The 15,261-nt window shown below is 42.8% G+C and overlaps 1 pseudogene; it reads right to left on the bottom strand.

Annotated features, from left to right (window-relative positions):
* Window positions 1-3,622: 3,622 nt before the first annotated feature.
* On the bottom strand, window positions 3,623-4,073 carry LOC127692142 (ubiquitin-40S ribosomal protein S27a-like; annotated as a pseudogene).
* Window positions 4,074-15,261: the final 11,188 nt, after the last annotated feature.

Genomic DNA, 15,261 nt, shown 5'->3' with positions numbered 1-15,261 from the left:
AAATCTTTCTTTTGGGTTTCTAGTTGGGTTGTTGGATTTTCAATTTCATCTTCATTTCAGCTGGAGTCCTCTTCAATGCTTTTACCTCCATATTGAATTTTGTTCTCATATCCTGGCTTGTCTTTGTGATTTTCATCAGCATTATGTTCTTTTCTTGGGTTTCGCAGAGATCTGGTAAATGGACTTCTTTTGTTATTTCTAATCTTAATACAGACAGAGCCAGTTGGGAAGGAAGAGAGAATGTTTGGGAGGGTTGGGCAGAGAGGTTGGAAATGGCTTAGATGGAACACAGTCAGGTAGACAGAGGGGGCTGGGCTTGTGTAAAAATTGTGCCTCCTGTTCCAAGCCTCGAGTCTGGGGTTAGCTCTGGATATGAGAAAAGATTAGATGTGGTGTGGGAAAGATAGATTTGGAAAGTCCTGACAGAAGTCCAAAGATCAAGGGAGCCCATAGTAGGCCAGGGTAGTGAATGTGGGGCCCAGGTTATATCTAGTTGGATGGGAAGAAGATATGGATTTGAGGCCAGGGAGACTGACCATACAAGATCCTGGAGAAGGAAGTGGGGGTTCTGGCTGGGTGGAGGGGTTGGATACTATGCAGAAGGGACCAGTGAGTGGTAGCAGGTTCTGGCCAAAAACCTAGAGTTGATTTCAGAACAGATCAGGGTGAACTGAGTAGGCTGAGGTTCTGGTTTTTTGAACTAGGGTAATCTGGTAGGTTCTCGTGAAAATTTTACCTAGAAGTAGCTTAGTCTCATTTCCACAAACTTAGTGTTTGCTTTCTTGTCTTCAACAATAATTAATCTTGTCCAAATATGTCTAAAGATAAAGAATAAGAAGAAAATAAAGAAACAGCTGACAGCAATTTATCTGTGAGGGAACAGGAGTTAAAATGCTGTCAGGGACATGTGTTGGTAAACTTTGCTCTCCCACTCTCCCTCCTTCTCTATTCCTCCCTCTATTCCTTTTTTAACTTTAAAGGAAGTCATCAAGCCAAGTAGATCCAGTTAATGCTTTTGACAGGTGTGACTCCATGGTCCAATAATCTAGATTTATGCAAGAATTATGATGCAATCATTCTTGTCATAAATTAGCAGAGGTCTTCTAGAAACCAAATACTTCTCTAGTAATTATTCCTTAATTAGAGAACTAATTAAAGCTCTAGTTCCTTTAACAACACAGTCACTCAGTCCACTCGGGCCACTGCAAGGAAAACTATACAGATTAGATGGCTGAACCAACTAGTGTTCACTTCTCACAGTTCTGGAGACAGAAAAGTCCATGTGTAGAGGGAGTTGTCAAGGAAGACCCACTTCCTAGATCACAGCCTGCAGTCTTCCTTCTGTGTCCTCTCATGCTGAGAAAAGTGAGAGCAGCCTGGGGACCCCTTAATCAGAATCTCATGCCTGAGAGTTCTGCTTCATGACCCAGTGACCTCCAGAAGGCCCCACCAATGAATACCATTCCACAATGGGCATGGAGGCATTGTGGTTTAACAGGTGGACTTCGGGAGGACTTGGTCCAGAGTCTTGCCACGTGATTACTGAGACCCACATGCTGCTAGAATTTGCTTTTAGTGCTAGGTTAATATCCCGGAAATGATAATTAATTTAAAAGTTAGTGAATATAAAATGCAATGAAACATGCTGAAATTTAAATGAACTCTGGGGATGCCCTTTTCTATTACCATGTTTAAAATGTTAAAAAAAAAAAAAAAGAAGGAAAGAAAGAAAAAAAAGAAAAGAAAAAGCTGTGGGTGTATAATGGTTTTGGTAGTTAAGCAGCACCCTCTTTTGAATTGTTCACAATGCTTTATAGCATTTACTTGAGCAATTGTCACAACACCCCTGTGGGTGGCAGGCATTGTGCCATAGTGCAGTACAACCGCAGGTCAGACAGCCAAGGGATGTCGGTATAACAGGCGTATGTGCAGCACAGGTGGGCGTGAGGCACAGATGGTCCCTTCGATAAAGCTCCAGCGGCAGCTGCTGAAGTGGCTGCTTCCACTGATCACCTTTCTCAGATAATGACTGAGCTCCCATTATCTTGGGTTTTCCCAGTGTGTCTGCCTTAGCCCAAACAGATGGTCTACATCACACAATACAACTGTTTTCGATGGTAATAGGAATCACGTGGCTAACACTTCCTGAGAAAACTGGATTAGAGACTGAAAATTAAACCTCAGCTTTTGAAAAATTGTACTTGATTTCCTGCTTCATTTCCAGAGGAGTGCAGGGATACTGAGATGGATTTCTGACTCCATTTTGAGATGGAGTCCTGTCTGCATGCATTATGTCATACAATTTGAGAACCCCACAGTGAGAAATGGTTAGCTTTTTTAAGAGAGTAAAACCAGAGACAACAAAACCAAATCAAACCAAACCAAACCAAATCAAACCAACAAACTAGTTTTGTTTGCACAACAGTGCAGGCCTGACTTTTTAAATTTAAAATAAATGTTCAGTCATCACACAAGCATGAAGCCTGGAATAGATATTCAGAATCCCTGGAGAAAGGAATCAATACATGCTTATAATCCCAGCAATACAGAAGCTTGATGGCCAGGCAGTCCAGCCTACTTGGCAAGGTTCAGTCCAGCAAGAGGCCCAGTTTCAAAAGAAAGGAGCATGGCCTTTCCAGAGAATGTTCAAGCTTATCATCTGGCCTCCACATACAGCCCCTCATGTAAAGGCTCATACACACATGCACCTAACGTGTGCCAAGAAATTGATGGTTAATACAGGACAGGTGGTTTAGTGGTTAAAGCGTTTGCTGTACAAGTGTGAGGATTGGACTGGAGAGCTGATACCCAGAACCCAAATAAATGCCAAGGAGGCATGGCAGTCCACCTGTAAGTCCAGCCTTAGAAGGCAGCAACAAGGAATCTCAGAATGAGATGTTTTGCCATATCAGCAAACTCAGGTTTTGATTGAGAGGCCCTGCCTCAATGGATGGTGGAAGAGAGTGATAGAAGATGAGTTCTGACATCACCCTGGGGCCTCCAATGCTCGCATACATGTATGGGCCCACCCACGGTCACATGTACCTACACACATACAAACATGCATACATGCATGCACCCTCACACACACACACACACACACACACACACACACACACACACACACACGAAAATGGAGAAAAAATGTTCACACTAACAAATCTGTCTGGTGCACCCACCATTATTATTTGATTCTGTTTTCCCCGTTCAGCTCAGAGCTTGGGTGGGGACACTCTGTAGGCACAGGCTCCATGCCCCTCACCTGTAGAGCATTTCTTGTGACTAACACAAGGCTGGGGCACATTGTGCATCCAGAGTATTTTTCCAGTAAATGAATGTCAGGGTATTTTTGTTTTGTAATGTTCTTTTTGGTCTGGTTCTGTACTGAAGTTAGATTTGTCGTAAGAACCCCACTCAGGAATACAGTTGCTGTGTTGGTCCTGCCCTGGTGTTTTTCCAGACTTCTTCAATATTGAATTTGCTCTCATTGGACACTCACGGGCAGATATTACACTAAGATCTCCAAATATGTCTGATCAGAGAACTTCTAGAATACTCATGTGTTTTTGTTTTGCTTTGCTTTGTTTTCAGGTCCTTCTTTTTACTAACTCATAGTATACAACTACTTGTCCTCTGGTTTGCTGAAGCAGTAAGTCAGACAACATTTGCCTCAGTAATGTCTGTTGAAGTAGCTAGCCATGAAAACCTCAGCCCCACATTCATCAGAAGGACACTCTTGGCGAAGAAGACCAATTCTGCCCTTTTCACTCACCATACAGGATTTAATCACAGACAGCTTACGCCTTCCTTTATGCCTAGTCTTTTGGGGGGTGATGTAAGATTTCTTCCTTTTCTCAGCAGCACTATGAAGTATCAACACAAGATGAAGGATGGAATCTTTCTGAATGTTGTGGTCAGACAGATTACAGCCATCTTCCAGCTTCTTACCAGCAAAATACAGCCTCAGCTGGTCAGGAGGAAATTCTCTCCTTATCCTGGATCTCAGTGTTTACATTTTCTATAGTGTCTGAGACTTCAACCATGAGTGTAAGGGTCTTCACGAAAATCTGCATTGTGGCGGCACAATCCACCTGCATTCAAGAGACAGACCCAGGTGGTGGATCCAAAAGGAAGAGCTGCCACTCATGTGTTTCTTAACCGAAATTTAAAGGCTATTTTTTATCTATTTTTATTGTGCGTTTAACAACTAGCATCCACATTATACCAAGACATCATTTTTCTCTTAAATTTTATTTTATTTTATATTTTACTTGGATTACATATTTGGCCACCTTTCCTGATTTTTTTTCCCCCACATCTCCTTTAGTTACCAGTTGCTGGCAATTCCTTTCCTTGCCAATGTTCTTCCAGCAGATTTGGAGGGGCGGCCTATTTGTCCTTGATATTTTTCCCTTCCAAAGACGTGCAGGCAGTGCGGGCGCTTTTTAGAGCATACGCACACTCTAGGGGCGTCTGCCTCTGTCTTCAACTTTACAAAAATAAAATAATAAAGCAACGTGTTTCCTTCGCACATTTAAGTGCCAGAAATAGATGGAGACATACATTTTTCCATCTCTGTGCCAGGCTAATGAGAGCTCAGCAGACTGTGGGAACCTGGCCAGTCCCGCCCTCGCACCCTGCTGTTTCACTTCCCTGGTCCCTCTGTACCTGACCAGCCCAGGCTCTGGCTGCTGTGAGCTACCCTGCTACTGGCCACTGGATGTCAACCATAGCACCAAAGCATGTCTAGAGGTCATGTGACTCTGGCCTGGATCCCTTGCTCCATCCCTTTTCCGCCGTTTTCTGGTTTTTGAATTCCCGGGCCATTTCAGAGGAGAGTTTTTTGGGGGGAAGTGGGGTCAGAATCCTCTATTGCTTGATCTTGAGGGCTTCTTGAAGGAGAGGCCAGAGAGCAGTATCCTGGCTTCTAGGAAGTGAACCTGAGACCCAGAGGGCATGGAGCCTGCTGTGACTGCTACTAGCAGAGGCCGCAGCTTCCCAAATATGGAGGGGCCTTCCTGAAGCCATACGAAGAATAATGTGTTCTGCCCATTCCTCTCAACAGAAAATGTGAGCAGCCACAGGGGTGGGGGATAGTACAGACACTCATCTGTGCTGAGTATAATGTTAGGGGCTGGATGCCGCGACAGTGAACACAGGCCATCAGATTTGCAGACACAGGTCAACAGCAAAGAGGGAAAAGGCAAATAGCTTTACAGAGATCAAGGCGTGGAAGAGCTGGGTTCCCCTCTGCTCTTTCTATCTCTTCTCTGACCTGAGGGAACTTTAGCCATGGACACCATCACCTTCAGCTGTCTGACCACGCAGCACAACCACAACCATGTATTTAATTTTCTTCTAAATATCAAGAATCTGAGCTACAAGTAAGACCCATAAGAGATGAGACAGAGATGTGACGTGTGTGTGTGTGTGTGTGTGTGTGTGTGTGTGTGTGTGTGGTGTGTATCCTAGGCTGTTCCAGACTACTCTGTGCTGTGCCCGACTCTGTTGCTGCTGTCTCAAGAGACATGAATTCCAGTGTTCTTTTACATGGTTCCTAAGCCAGTGAAAATAGGTCCTGCCCACTGGGTGCTTTTGATCTGGTGGGGAACCTAGACAAGTCAGTTTCTCTTGGGGTCAAAGCATGGAGCTACTTTTAGTGCCGCTCTCCATTTACACTGCAGAATTAAGAAATGAGAGTGTCACTTTTCAGATTTTATTGGTTTAGAATTCAAGAAGCCAACCATGACCATCAGTTACAATATCTCAAGAATTTTTATCACATGATGAGTGTGAATTCTTTTGAAGATGTTGGATGAGAGCCGTCTTTCTAGAGGAAGACAGTGTCTTCCAAGATACAGATCCAACCAGATGACAGATTGGAAAACAGCGGGCCAGCACACAGCCTAACTCCACTCCACTGTGAGAATGGCACTCACAGGATACGTGGGATCCTGTTGAATGTTCGACCACACTGTCTGTGTTGACAGTACAGCAAAGTTCATTTGTCCGGGAAACAAACCTTAATTTAGACAACACCAGACAACAGTTAGAAGTGGTTTTCTAAGACTGATATACTGAACTCTTCATATAAGAGTATTTTATTTCTTATATTGATTATGTAATAAAAATCACAAAAATACGTGCCTTAAAGTTAATTGGTTATTTATAATCAAGAGCCTATTACATGCAAAGGCCTAAGTACCGTGTCATCTCAAAGTTGACTTGCAATTGGTTAGATGGAATTAATACACAAAAGTTATAAAAATAGTATAATGAATACCCATGAACTCACCGTCCACACTAAGAAATGATATATTACCCATATAATTAGATGTCTCTATTTTCAATATGGACCATATCCCTTTCCATCTCTACTAGATGACCAGATCTTAAATTTTTTCCAAACATGTATTTTACTGAAAATGTATCCCACAGGTGTTTATAGTGTGTGCTGAATTTGAAGATTTCAAGTCTACTAAAATAAGAGAAATAACAAATGGAGAAAATGGAACTTAGAATTATATATACAACATTCATAAGATACTTTATGTGAGACTCAGACACATGAAACATACCACACAAAGAGAGAGTATCTACACAACAAGCATAATTAGGGTGAGAAAAGCAAGTGATGCCTGCCAGGTGTGACACATGAAATATGCAGGAGTCCCTGAAGCATCCAAGTTCAGAAATACTGGAGTACTCAATGTCTTTAACTGGCCAGCTGCTAGCTCCTCATTTAGATTAGGTGCTTTGACAAAGGTGCTCTCAAAACCTCCTGGTATATATTCTGTTGTGCGGTTAACAAGGTTCACTCTCATGAAGAGCATCTTAAGAGAAAGGAAAAACTATAAACTATAGGGTTCAAGTATTAAACTGGCACCAGGAAGTGAAATGGAGATGAAACATTCAAGGAGAAAAAAAGATTAAGGGAGTGGTGACGTTGGGGCAATATCCTACCCACCTAAGCTTATACCCAGGCATGGTGGTACACACTTTTTTTTTTATTATTATTCGATATATTTTTTATTTACATTTCAAATGATTTCCCCATTCCCAAAGAGTCCCGTAAGCCCCCTTCTCTCCCCCTGTCCTCCCACCCACCCCTTCCCACTTCCCCGTTCTGGTTTTGCTGAATACTGCTTCATTGAGTCTTTCCAGAACAAGGGGCCACTCTTCCTTTCTTCTTGTACCTCATTTGATGTGTGGATTATGTTTTGGGTAATCTAGGTTTCTAGGTTAATATCCACTTATTAGTGAGTGCATACCATGATTCACCTTTTGAGTCTGGGTTACCTCACTCAGTATGATGTTCTCTAGCTCCATCCATTTACCTAAGAATTTCATGAATTCGTTGTTTCTAATGGCTGAGTAGTACTCCATTGTGTAGATATACCACATTTTTTGCATCCACTCTTCTGTTGAGGGATACCTGGGTTCTTTCCAACACCTGGCAATTATAAATAGGGCTGCTATGAACATAGTAGAGCATGTATCCTTATTACATGGTGGGGAATCCTCTGGGTATATGCCCAGGAGTGGTATAGCAGGATCTTCTGGAAGTGAAGTGCCCAGTTTTCGGAGGAACCACCAGACTGATTTCCAGAATGGTTGTACCAGTTTGCAACCCCACCAGCAGTGGAGGAGTGTTCCTCTTTCTCCACACCCTCTCCAACACCTGCTATCTCCTGAATTTTTAATCTTAGCCATTCTGACTGGTGTAAGGTGAAATCTCAGGGTTGTTTTGATTTGCATTTCCTTAATGACTAATGATGTTGAGCATTTTTTAAGATGCTTCTCCGCCATCCGAAGTTCTTCAGGTGAGAATTCTTTGTTTAACTCTGTACCCCATTTTTTAATAGGGTTGTTTGGTTTTCTGGAATCTAACTTCTTGAGTTCTTTATATATATTGGATATTAGCCCTCTATCTGATGTAGGATTGGTGAAGATCTTTTCCCAATTTGTTGGTTGCCGATTTGTCTTCTTGATGGTGTCCTTTGCCTTACAGAAACTTTGTAATTTTATGAGGTCCCATTTGTCAATTCTTGCTCTTAGAGCATATGCTATTGGTGTTCTGTTCAGAAACTTTCTCCCTGTACCGATGTCCTCAAGGGTCTTCCCCAGTTTCTTTTCTATTAGCTTCAGAGTGTCTGGCTTTATGTGGAGGTCCTTGATCCATTTGGATTTGAGCTTAGTACAAGGAGACAAGGATGGATCAATTCGCATTTTTCTGCATGCTGACCTCCAGTTGAACCAGCACCATTTGTTGAAAAGGCTATCTTTTTTCCATTGGATGTTTTCAGCTTCTTTGTCGAGGATCAAGTGGCCATAGATGTGTGGGTTCATTTCTGGATCTTCAATCCTGTTCCATTGATCCTCCTGCCTGTCACTGTACCAATACCATGCAGTTTTTAACACTATTGCTCTGTAGTATTGCTTGAGGTCAGGAATACTGATTCCCCCAGAATTTCTTTTGTTGCTGAGAATAGTTTTAGCTATCCTGGGTTTTTTGTTATTCCAGATGAATTTGATAATTGCTCTTTCTAACTCTGTGAAGAATTGAGTTGGGATTTTGATGGGTATTGCATTGAATCTGTAGATTACTTTTGGCAAAATGGCCATTTTAACTATATTGATTCTACCGATCCATGAGCATGGGAGGTTCTCCCATTTTTTGAGGTCTTCTTCCATTTCCTTCTTCAGAGTCTTGAAGTTCTTGTCATACAGATCTTTCACATGTTTGGTAAGAGTCACCCCAAGATACTTTATACTATTTGTGGCTATTGTGAAGGGGGTCATTTCCCTAATTTCTTTCTCAGCCTGCTTATCCTTTGAGTATAGGAAGGCCACTGATTTGCTTGAGTTGATTTTATAACCTGCCACTTTGCTGAAGTTGTTTATCAGCTGTAGGAGCTCTCTAGTGGAGTTTTTTGGGTCACTTAGGTAGACGATCATGTCATCTGCAAATAATGATAGTTTGACTTCTTCCTTTCCAATTTGTATCCCTTTGACCTCCTTATGTTGTCGAATTGCCCGAGCTAGTACCTCAAGTACAATATTGAAAAGATAAGGAGAAAGGGGGCAGCCCTGTCTAGTCCCTGATTTTAATGGGATTGCTTCAAGTTTCTCTCCATTTACTTTGATGCTGGCTACCGGTTTGCTGTATATTGCTTTTACTATGTTTAGGTATGGGCCTTGAATTCCTGTTCTCTCTAAGACTTTAAGCATGAAAGGATGCTGAATTTTGTCAAATGCTTTTTCAGCATCCAATGAAATGACCATGTGGTTTTGTTCTTTGAGTTTGTTTATGTAGTGGATTGCATTGATGGATTTCCGTATATTGAACCAACCCTGCATTCCCGGGATAAAGCCTACTTGATCATGGTGGATGATCGTTTTAATGTGTTCTTGGATTCGGTTGGCAAGAATTTTATTGAGTATTTTTGCATCGATATTCATAAGGGAAATTGGTCTGAAGTTCTCTTTCTTTGTTGGATCTTTGTGTGGTTTTGGTATCAGAGTAATTGAGGCTTCGTAGAAGGAATTGGGTAGTGTTCCTTCTGTTTCTATTTTGTGGAATAATTTGAAGAGTATTGGTGTTAACTCTTCTTTGAAGGTCTGATAGAATTCTGCAGTGAAGCCATCTGGTCCTGTGCTTTTTTTGGCTGGAAGGCTTTCTATGACTCCTTCAATTTCTTTAGGCATTATGGGACTGTTTAGATGATCTATTTGGTCCTGATTTAATTTTGGTATTTGGTATCTGTCAAGGAAATTGTCCATTTCCTCCAGATTCTCCAGTTGTGTTGAGTACAGGCTCTTGTAGTAGGATCTGATGATTTTTTTGATTTCCTCAGTTTCTGTTGTTATATCTCCCTTTTCATTTCTAAGTTTGTTAATTTGGATACTTTCTCTGTGCCCTTTGGTCAGTCTGGCTAAGGGTTTATCTATCTTGTTGATTTTCTCAAAGAACCAGCTCCTGGTTTTGTTGATTCTTTGTATGGTTCTCTTTGTTTCTACTTGATTGATTTCAGCCCTGAGTTTGATGATTTCCTGCCTTCTACTCCTCCTGGGTGAAATAGCTTCTTTTTGTTCCAGGGCTTTCAGTTGTGTCATTAAGCTGGTAATGTAAGCTCTCTCCATTTTCTTTTTGGAGGCACTCAGGGCTATGAGTTTTCCTCTTAGCACTGCTTTCATTGTGTCCCATAGATTTGGGTATGTTGTGTTTTCATTTTCATTGTGTTCTAAAAAGTCTTTAATTTCTTTCTTTATTTCTTCCTTGACCAATGTATCATTGAGTAGAATATTATTCAGTTTCCACGTATATGTGGGTTTTCTGTTGTTTTTGTTGCTATTGAAGACCACTTTTACTCCATAGTGATCTGATAGGAGACATGGGATTAGTTCGATCTTCTTATATTTGTTGAGGTCTGTCTTGTGACCAAATATATGGTCGATTTTGGAGAAGGTACCATGAGGTGCTGAGAAAAAGGTATATTCTTTTGCTTTAGGATAGAATGTTCTATATATATCTGTTAAATCTAATTGGTCTAAAGCTTCAATTAATTTCATTATGTCCCTGTTTAGTTTTTGTTTTCCTGATCGGTCCATTGAGGAAAGTGCAGTGTTGAAGTCACCCACAATTATTGTGTTAGGTGCAATGTGTGCTTTGAGCTTTAATAAAGTTTCTTTTACGAATGAGGGTGCCCTTGCATTTGGAGCATAGATGTTCAGGATTGACAGTTCTTCTTGTTGTATTTTTCCTTTGACCAGCAAGAAGTGTCCCTCTGGGTCTCTTTTGATGACTTTGGGTTGAAAGTCAATTTTATCTGATATTAAAATGGCTACTCCAGCTTGTTTCCCGAGACCATTTGCTTGTAAAATTGTCTTCCAGCCTTTTACTCTAAGGTAGTGTTTGTCTTTGACCCTTAGGTGTGTTTCCTGTAAGCAGCAAAATGTAGGGTCCTGTTTACGTATCCAGTCAGTTAGTCTATGTCTTTTTATTGGGGCATTGAGTCCATTGATGTTAAGAGATATTAAGGAATAGTGATTGTTACTTCCTGTCATTTTTGACGTTATTTTTTAAATTTGATTGCTTAACTTCTTTTGGGTTTGATGAAAGGTTACTTTCTTGCTTTTTCCAGGGTGAAGTTCCCCTCCTTGTATTGGTGTTTTCCTCCTATTATCCTTTGTAGGGCTGGGTTTGTGGATAGATATTGGGTAAACTTAGTTTTGTCATGAAATATCTTAGTTTCTCCATCTATGGTGATTGAGAGTTTTGCTGGATATAGTAGTTTTGGTTGGCATTTGTGTTCTCTTAGAGTCTGCATGAGATCTGCCCAGGACCTTCTAGCCTTCATAGTCTCAGGTGAAAAGTCTGCTGTGATTCTGATAGGTCTTCCTTTATATGTTACTTGGCCTTTTTCTCTTACTGCCTTTAATATTCTTTCTTTGTTTAGTACATTTGGTGTTTTGATTATTATGTGACGGGAAGTATTTCTGTTCTGGTCCAGTCTGTTTGGAGTTCTGTAGGCTTCTTGTATATTCATCGGCATCTCTCTCTTTAGGTTAGGGAAGTTTTCTTCCATAATTTTATTGAAGATATTTGCTGGCCCTTTAAGCTGTAAATCTTCACTCTCATCTATGCCTATAATCCTTAGGTTTGGTCTTCTCATTGTGTCCTGGATTTCCTGGATATTTTGGGTTACAAGCTTTTTGCTTTTTGCATTTTCTTTAACTGTTGAGTCCATGGTTTCTATGGTATCTTCAGCGTCTGAGATTCTTTCTTCTATCTCTTGTATTCTGTTGTTGATATTTGCATCTATGTCCACTGATTTCTTCCCAAGGCTTTCTATCTCCAAAGTTGTCTCCCTTTGAGTTTTCTTAGTTGTTTCTACTTCTGATTTTAGATCCTGGATTGTTTTGCTTAGCTCCTTCACTTGCTTGTTTGTGCTTTCCTGTAATTCTTTAAGAGATTTTTGTGTTTCCTCTTTCATGACCACAGCCTGTTGACCAAAGTTCTCCTGTATTTCTTTAAGTGTTTTTTGTGTTTCCTCCTTATTGGCTTTTGTATTCTCCTGGATTTCTTTCAATGATTTTTGTGTTTCCCTTGCAAGGGCTTCTAACTTTTGATCCATTTTCTCCTGAAATTCTTTAAGTATGTCCTTCATGTGTTCCTGTACCAGCATCATGACCAGTGATTTTAAATCCAAATCTTGTTTTACTGGTGTGATGGGGTATCCAGGACATGCTGGTAAAGGAGAATTGGGTTCAGATGTTGCCATATTGCCTTGATTTCTGTTAGTGACGTTCCTGCGTCTGCCTTTTGCCATCTAGTTCTTACTGGTGTTAGTTGGTGTTGTCAATGCTGGACTCACCAGTGCAAGCTGCCCCTTCCCAGGTGGTCTCTGGTGCACAGCTTACCTCCTGCACTGCCTGGAGCAGGGTGTTGCTGTCCAGGCTGTTTAGACCCCGAAGCAGACACCTGAAGGCTCCTGCTGGGGCCTGCTGGATTCACTGGAGCACACCAACTTCTCCCTGCTGGCCGCCTGGAAGTCCCACCTGCCTCTTTCAGGACTTAGGAGATGTGGTGTTGCCGCTCAGGCTGATCTGGATCCGGAAGCGTAGAGGCTACTGCCAGAGGCCTCAGGACCGAAATCTAGGCTCTCTCCCGCTGGCCGCCCGGAAGCACCACCTGCCTCCTTCAGGACCTGGAGATGTGGCACTGCTGCTCAGGCCGATCTGGATCCGGAAGAGGAGAAGTCGGAGGGCTACCACCAGAGGCCTCAGGACAGAAGCCCAAGCTAGAACGAGCTGTGCTGTGAGCTCCCAGACTGCCTCTGGGCGCACACCGGGTCCCCCGCACCTCCTGGAGACCGAGCGCTGCGGCCCAGGCTGTTCAGATCCCAAAGCAGGTGCCTGAAGGCTCCCGCTGGGGCCTGCTGGAATCACCGGAGCACACTGACCTCTCCAGCTGGCCGCCCGGAAGCACCACCTGCCTCCTTCAGGACCTGGAGATGTGGCACTGCTCCTCAGGCCGATCTGGATCCGGAAGTGGAGTGGTCGGAGGGCTACCACCAGAGGCCTCAGGACCGAAGCCCAAGCTGGAACGAGCTGTGCTGTGAGCTCCCAGACTGCCTCTGGGCGCACACCAGGTCCCCCGCACCTCCTGGAGACCGAGCGCTGCGGCCCAGGCTGTTCGGAACCCAAAGCAGGCGCCTGAAGGCTCCCGCTGGGGCCCGCTGGATTCACCAGAGCACACTGACCTCTCCCGCTGGCTGCCCGGGAGCACCACCTCGGTGGTACACACTTTTAATCCCAGGAGACAAAGCCAAGAAGATCTCTGAGTTCAAGGCCAGTTTGTGACAGAATAAACTCTAGGTGAAGAAAAGCTTAAGGACAGGCCTGGTGGCAGATGCCTTTAATCCCAGAATTCAGGGGACAAAGCCATGCAAAGATTTAAGTTATCAGTCAATCTACAGAGCAAGTTCCAGGGCTTGAACACAGCCAGGCTTAGGCAGTGAGGAAGTTGGAAAGCAGAAAGCTGGTAATAGAATAAGGGAACCATATTCCAGCCCAAGCAAACAGAAGAACTTGGCAGTTTTGTCCTTACGGCTCTGGCTTTAGAGTGAAAAATAGAAGGGACTACTGGGACAACTGATACCAGTTAGTTGGCGCTAAGAAATTAGCGGTGATTAAGAAGAGACTAGCATGACTGATGTCAAATCTTCTGGGAAGTGTTTTCTGATATCACAAAGAAGCTGTATTCCAGAGGGAGCCAAGGTTTTACCTCATTCTGAGCTAGACTTGGTCATGTCTAAGAATCACCCAGGTGGTACTGGTTTTGAAGGCACAAAGGTGTCATGGAGATCACTGAGGCTTGGCACTATGAAAGGTGAAGGAAGGACTTCCGTAAAAGTTGCAGTTGATGGCCCAGGACTGAAGAGGTCGTGCAAAGAAACTGAGGCTTGGCACCACGACGAGAGCCTATAAAGCCTGATCAAGCCTAGCTACAACAGAAGACCCCAGAAGACCCCAGGATATTGGAGATTCCAGTACCATAGGATGATCACCAAGAACATTTTTATAAGTCTGTAGTTTGCTGATGTTCTGAATGGATGTACTTTACTCACACAAAAAGTTGCAATGTGACAACTGAAAAATCTCATGGCACTTCTTTTGTACTTCGCTTATAAGGAAATACAAATCTGTACGCATTTTCCATTAGAGTTTTAGACTTTCTTGTTATAGAGTGCTACAGAGGGCTGAGCTAAAGATGTGACCTGAGCTCCTTGGAGGAGCCCAGAAGATCCTGTGTGGATCCCAGACATCGAAACAAGAAGCTGTAACATTGAAGTTGCCTTAGAGACCCCAAGATGTTCGAGATGCCAGAGCCATGGGATGTCTGCCAATGAAAGCGGCCAGCAGGAAGTGGAAGCAGCCCAAGGGAAAAAAGTTTGTTGCAGTCAAGAAAGATGAAAAAGGAGTTGAAGATCTGAAGGCCACTTTGCCATCAGACATGGAGATGCAGTTTGAAGTTTGCCCAGCTAGTTTTCTGTCTTGCTTTAGGAATTACAGTTAAGTGACTAGATAAACTTCAGAAGAGACTTTGAAATTTGAACTTTTAACTTTTAGCAGTTGAGACTTCTAGACTATGGAGACTTTGTAAGTTGGGCTACATGTATTTTTTTTATTATAATATGAGTAGGTGTGGCACCCATAGACTCATGTGGGCCAGGGAGTGGAATGTGGTGGTTTGAATATGTTTGGCCCAGGGAATGCAATTTTAGGAGGTGTGGCCTTGTTGGAGTAGGTGTGGACTTGTTGGAGGACATGTGTCATTGTGGTGATGGGTAATAAGACCCTCCTCCTAACCACATGGGAGTCAAATCTTCTCCTTGCAGCCTTCAGATGAAGAGGGAGAACTCTCAGCACCTCCTGTACCATGCCTGTGTGGACACTGCCATACTCCCACCTTGATGATAATGGACTGAACCTCTGAACCTGTAAGTCAACCCCAATTAAATGTCCTTATAAGAGTTGCCTTGGTCATAGTGTCTGTTCACAGTAGTAAAACCCTAACTAAGACACTCTGCATGGGCATGTAAATAATCATAGTTGTTCATAAGGCTGATTGGGAAGCTCTGTCGACCAAGTGCACTGACACTAAGACTTTGGAGCAAATGTAGGTTTTGACTCTAGGAATCTCAGTCTGCAGAGATACTTATTCAGCTCTAATTCTTGAGTACACCCTCAGTGAGG

The sequence above is a fragment of the Apodemus sylvaticus genome, chromosome 9 (genome assembly GCF_947179515.1).
Source record: "Apodemus sylvaticus chromosome 9, mApoSyl1.1, whole genome shotgun sequence".
In the NCBI taxonomy this organism is placed as follows: Eukaryota; Metazoa; Chordata; class Mammalia; order Rodentia; family Muridae; genus Apodemus; species Apodemus sylvaticus.
This window is presented reverse-complemented; position numbering and strand designations above follow the sequence as displayed.